At 38.4% G+C, this 6517-nt stretch overlaps 1 pseudogene; it reads left to right on the top strand.

Moving 5' to 3' along the window:
• The first annotated feature begins 487 nt into the window (after positions 1-487).
• On the top strand, positions 488-6517 carry LOC113062376 (dual specificity protein kinase CLK2-like; annotated as a pseudogene).

Here is a 6517-nt window from a genome sequence, read left to right as displayed (position 1 = left end):
CTCTGTGACATTCGCACTATTTTCCCGAGTGACTATGCGTGTCATATTTCATAAAAGATACAGTAATTTGTAGTTTTCCAATTGACTTAAAGCAATCCCGTAGTTTTAAAATAATTTAGTTAAACTTTATCTAATTAAGGCCACTTGAATGTCGACGTCGGGCAATTATTTTTCCTTTTTTTTATTAGAAATGCAGATTTAATTCAATTGAATTAGAATTATTTAATTAGATTTGAAATTAATTTAGAATTTTCTTTCTCTTGGAAAAACTGTTTACTTTATTCCTTTCGAATGTGTGCATATTGACTCTTGTCCGTTTTATTTTTTTTTAAGGTTAACCCAAATAAATAGTCAGTTATTGTTACAAATGTGATTCTAGGAAGCTTGTTTAGGATTTGTCTTTAAATGTGCTGTCTAATTTGCTCTCTTACAATCTCCCCTCCCCTTTCTCTACGTCTTTCTCCCTCTATTTGTCTCTAGATGAGATTGTCAGCACTTTGGGTGAGGGCACATTCGGGAGGGTGATGCGGTGTATTGATCATCGCAGGGTGAGCGTCATCTCTTCAATCAGTTGCTTTATTACAAAACCAGCATGCCAGGGTGTGAACTTCAAATGGAAAAAGTGTTGCTTGGCTGTTAAAATGTCTGGTAGCTGTTAGGCTGGGAAATATTTGCTCTTTGGGGCCAGGAAATGTAGTGTGTGAATATTATAGGCAGCAAGAAAAGCAAGGGCTCGTAGGCTTATGTTTCCTTTAAGAACATGTTCAGTTACCATCTCTTCCCAGTGCTTTATTGCTCTATAGTGAGCATTTGATAATCAGTTTTACTTGTCTCTTTACAACAAACAAGACTTCTGTTTACTGCGGTCCCGTCAAAGTAGTTAATTTTCAACTACTAACTTCCACCAAGACTGAAAATTTGTAATGCTCTTTCTGCTTGGTTAAGGGTGGAGCACATATCGCTCTGAAGATCATCAAAAATGTGGAGAAGTACAAAGAGGCTGCCAGGCTGGAGATCAACGTACTGGAGCGAATCAATGAGAAGGATCCTGAGAATAAGAAGTGAGTGTGGATCACAGTCTTTTCAAAATGAACAGAATTCAGCATGTTTGTGATTAATTGTACATGCAGTTACTTAAATTATTAGAGCATCTACATTGCAGTCTTAACAAAAACCACTGTATTGTAACTTAAACAATATTGTCTTCTTTTCTGTGTTTCTCGATTCTTAGTCTGTGTTGTGCAGATGTTTGACTGGTTCGGACTATCATGGCCATATGTGTATCAGTTTTGAGCTGTTGGCTCTCAGCACTTTTGATTTCCTCAAAGAAACAATTACTGCCGTACTCCATTAGCCAAGTGCGTCATATGGCCTACCAGATCTGCTTAGCTGTCAAGTGTAAGTAAACGCACTTTTCAAAAATCATATTGAAGTTGGAATGAGAGTTTTCACAGATAATGCAGATGGTTGCATAGGGCTGTCGCGGTTAAGAAATTTGCCCTGCGATTATTATGGGTGGCTCAATGGCGCGATATGCGGTATTACCGCCGTTTTTTTTTTTACATGCCTAATTTATCCTGATTTTGCTGCATACAAAGCTCTATCGTTGAGTTATGTATATTTGCATATATTGTTGCTTTTTTAACTGACAGAGAGAGACATTTTAAAACATTTGTTTGTTGTTAAATGCCAAACAGCAACAAGAACAGGTGTTTTCCAATAAATTTCTAACATGTATTGCACATATTTGCGCGCGACTTTGGACGCAGTGGAAATCTAGACTGATTATCGTGCCACCACTGGCTCACCAGGACAGTGGATTCGCGAGGGGTAGATGCACTCCTCAAGCAGAAAGCGTGTGAGCATGTTATCTGCTCACGCTCTCTTGGGTATGGGCACTGACGCGGAGGTTGTCCGTGACTTCAGCAGGTATGGTTGTTACTTTCACGGCTGTATTTTACAGATTTCGCAAAGGCTTCAGCTACTCCTAACTGTCGGCCGGTCTCAGCTGTTCTTTTTGATGTTGCTCCACGACCTCATGCTTGAGGGGACAGCTTGCGCTGGATGACGGGACAATCTAAAACGCTTACCGTGAACAACACTTAACATGGCTTAATGTACTAAGACAGTGATATTAACAGACCAAACTCACAAAAAAAATCATACTAATAAAGTATATTATCTATAAAAAAAATTAGATGAGCCCTGAATATGAATGCAACTCGTTTAATAACACGTTTAGCCTTTTCCTCCCATAGAAAACAGTTACAAGAAAACGCTTAATGTGGCTTAATGTACTAAGACAGTGATTTTTTAAAAACCAAGCTCACTAAACATTATAATAAAGTATACGATGTACCAAAAAACAACAACAAAAAAAAAACAGATGATCCCTGAACATGAATGCAAGTCATTTAATAACACGTTAAGCCTTATGATGGTTTTCTATGAGAGGAAAAGGCTTAACTTGTTATTAAACGTGCTGAATTCATATTAAGGGATCATCAGATTTTTTATAGATACTTTATTAGTATGATGTTTAGTGAGTTTGGTCTGTTAATATCACTGTATTGGTACATTAAACCATGATGACCTCAAATTAGATGTATTGCCGCATCACAGGAACCTTTTTTGCAGCAAATTTTGCGTATCGGCTCATCTATATTCGCTGGCTCGCCCTTTTCATTGGCTTGAAAGCCAAAATGTTCCCAAACTGGCGACGTAACATTAGGTTTTGGGACGAGATCGAGCATCTCCCATCGTTTTACCCGGCCTATTCAAAACAAACGAAGCTCCATACAGCTACAACGGCTCGCGAGAAAATTACAGTCGTAACCATATTGTATCATTAATTTATTTAACATTGAATGCACAGTGACAAATTGAAAAAAAAAAGCTACAGCCTCATTAAAAAAAAAAACTGAACACTGCGGTTGCCGCGTTTTCTGCAGTTGCTATCTTTCCTCTGCGGTTTGCTTGTGAATAGCGCGGTATTGCAATATTGCGGTTATCGCGACAGCCCTGATGTTGCACTCCATTTGGCATGCATTAAAGGGCCAGTCCTGTATAATATTATTTGTAAATATGCCGATTTGGTCTGTTTCTCCTTATTTGCAGTTTTGCATGAAAACAAATTGACCCACACAGACCTGAAACCAGAAAACATCCTGTTTGTCAACTCTGACTTCACAATCACATACAATGTGGAGAAGGTGAGGAGTTTCATTAGCTTTAAACCAAACCAATATTTTTCTGTAAGTTGACATCGTGTATCAAAACCCCCATTAGCTGACCACTAATATAGATCCTCTCTTGGTAGAAGCGAGATGAGCGTACTGTGAAGAACACGGCAGTGAGGGTGGTGGATTTTGGCAGCGCTACATTTGACCATGAGCACCACAGCACCATTGTTTCAACCAGGCACTACAGAGCACCTGAAGTTATTCTAGGTAAGGATGATGATGCCAGGTGGCTGTCCAAACATGTTGTTTGAGCAATACATAGCGTCCTGGACATAAATTTGAATTCTAATCACTGGTGGTGTTAGCATATACATGACAAGACTAGAATGAGTTAATCACTGCAGCAACGCAGATTAGCTTCTTCCTTTCCACCATGAAGAATTTAATTAGAGCCAGCGAGAGACCACGGTGACTTCAGCAGACTGCAGGGAATTGTCCAACGTAAGACTGGTTGCCATGAAAGCTGACACCCATCCTTAATCTCTTCTGAAATAATTTGTTATGAAGTATGTGTCTTTGCTGTCAATATAAATGAGTTAGTAGAGGGTGATCTTATTTATATGTGCACTACCTTTAAATATATTGGGGTTGGTAAGATTTTTAAACATTGTCTCTTATGTTCGCCAAGGCGGCATTTATTTATTTAAATTGTGAAATTATAATTTATAATGGCTGTTTTCTATTTTAATTTATTTTTAAGATGCACGTTATTTCTGTAATCACTGAGCTGAACTTTCAGCGTCATTACTCCAGTCTTCAGTGTCACATGATCCTTCAGAAATCATCCTAATATGCTGATTTGTTTCTTATGAAACATTACTTAGTTAAAATCAGTGGTGCTGCTTTAGTTTTGTTTATTGGAAAAAAATGCATTTTTTACCAAATTCTTTGAATAGAAAGTTTTTATTTTCTTTTTTGTAATTATTTGAAATAAATATTTTGTGGCAAATGCCTCCACTGTCACTTTTGATCAATTTAATGTGTCCTTGCTTAATAGAAGTATTCATTTCTTTAAAACAAACAAACAAAAAAAATGTACTGACATCAAACATATTCAGTGGTAATGTATTTGAATAATTCACCTACAATCATTGCAGAGAATTATACTTGAGATGAGATTTTAGCAGTTTTCGAGCTGAACAGTGTGCACTTGCTGCTGACTGAATGTACTGTACACAAGTTTGATGCAGTAACATGATGCCACCATTCAATGACTCTATAACTCAATGTTATACCAAATGTTTATTTTCTTGTAGAACTGGGCTGGAGTCAGCCGTGTGATGTGTGGAGTATAGGCAGTATCATCTTTGAGTACTACCTCGGCTTCACTCTTTTCCAGGTACAAAACCTAGCCTAACTACTTCCTTTTTCCCCCACCTTTCTGAGTCATGACAGCAGGTCCACACAGTCTACCTCTCTTATTTATGTTCACTAAGCAGCTTAAGATCAGGTAGACTCTAAGGGTCACATGTGTCCACGTACGCACACTAAAGCCAAACACCTGTTATTAACCCTTTGACCTCAGATGCGCTGACTAATGTTCTCTCTTCCTCAAGCACGCACCGATCTCTGTTTAGGAACATGTCATACCTGTATTGTAAAACCCACCAAAAATGTGTAGCAAGAGTCTAAAATGTGCGAAGAATCTAAATATGCAGTGCTCATCGATCTGAATTTTCTTTTTTGATGTCACAGACTCATGACAATCGGGAGCATTTAGCCATGATGGAGAGAATTTTGGGCCCTGTTCCATCCCGTATGACTCGTAAGACTAGGTAAGTGGTTGATGCTAGTAACTGTCAGTTTTCTGAAAAAGCATAGATTACATGTCATTCATTCTTGCATGCACAGCAGTTTGTGCTACGAAAATGATCCTTTCTCCATCCCATAGGAAACAGAAATACTTTTATCGTGGACGTCTGGACTGGGACGAGAACTCTTCAGCAGGACGATACGTCAGAGAAAACTGTAAACCTTTACGGGTAAGTAACAGACTGGATATTTAAGTCTTCTGATTCAACCTTTGCTTCCCCTTTTTTTTTTTTTTTTTTTTTTAATAAATTTTTTACATGTATACAATTTTGTGCAATTAAAAAAACAAAAAATTTATTGTAAAACTATAGACTTTATTACTAAAGTTTTGATTTATATACATGACCTTATTTGGCCTGGAAAGCAAATGTAATCGTGTATAGTGGATCTAAATTTGTTTTAGAATTAAGTTAATGTTCTCATCTTTCTTGTCTCTCTCAGAGATATCTTCTGTCTGAAGCTGAAGAGCATCACCAGCTCTTCGATCTAATCGAGGCCATGCTGGAGTACGAGCCGGCGAAGCGTCTCACTCTGGCTGCAGCCCTGAGACATCCTTTCTTTCAGAGCACCATCAGCAGCGCCGACCAGAGCTCCGGCAAGAGCTGGGAGGGCAACCGCGACATCAGTCGGTGACGCTGACATTTGTCTTCAACCAACATCTCTCTCTGTCTTACGCCAAAAAAAAAAAAACCTGAGGACTCACATGCCAAGAAAGATAACATGGAGCTGAACTGACATGGCATGAAGTTTTATAGTGTTAGAGAAGCAGAAGCATATGATTTCTCAGTCATCTTCCCATGATGTGAGGACCGCTCCGTGTGCAGCGGGAAAATGTGAGGAACTTGGCACTCCCAGTAAACCCTCCAGCTTGTACGCGATTGATTGGACATTTGGAGGGTTTTTGAATAAATATGCCCTTCAAGTTCAGTTCTTCCAGCCAGTTGTGGCTAATGGTATTGTTGGACAGCCATAAACGGGGAAAAATTAATTTGTTGGGGGGGGAAGCATTAACGTTACACTCCATTTGAGAAAATAACTGACAAAACAAGCATCACTGTTACAATATAGTTATTTTTGGGCAAATCCGTTTAGTGCATTTTAGCTCTTAGCTGATAATCGCAGATGCATTATAACACACACTGTTTGTATTCAGTTCAATTCAAACCATGTATCAGAGCAGCAGTGTTCTGGTGATTGTGTCACTCAGCACACGTTTACAGTATTTATTTAGTTATCCGGATGTCTCATTTTGTGTCTTTGTATGGATTTGACTGTACAAATTTGTAAATACGAATAAATATGTTATGACTATTGAATAAAAGGCCTATCTGTTTGCTTGCTGTGAATGTGTTTTCACAGTGGCTCTCCAGGCAAAATGTTTTTACAATCAACGTTCTTGTAATGTCGTTTCTATATGGACTCTGTGTGCAGATGATATTCTGAATTAAACTTTTGCCACTTGA

The sequence above is a fragment of the Carassius auratus genome, chromosome 44, assembly GCF_003368295.1.
Source record: "Carassius auratus strain Wakin chromosome 44, ASM336829v1, whole genome shotgun sequence".
Lineage (NCBI taxonomy): Eukaryota > Metazoa > Chordata > Actinopteri > Cypriniformes > Cyprinidae > Carassius > Carassius auratus.
This window is presented reverse-complemented; position numbering and strand designations above follow the sequence as displayed.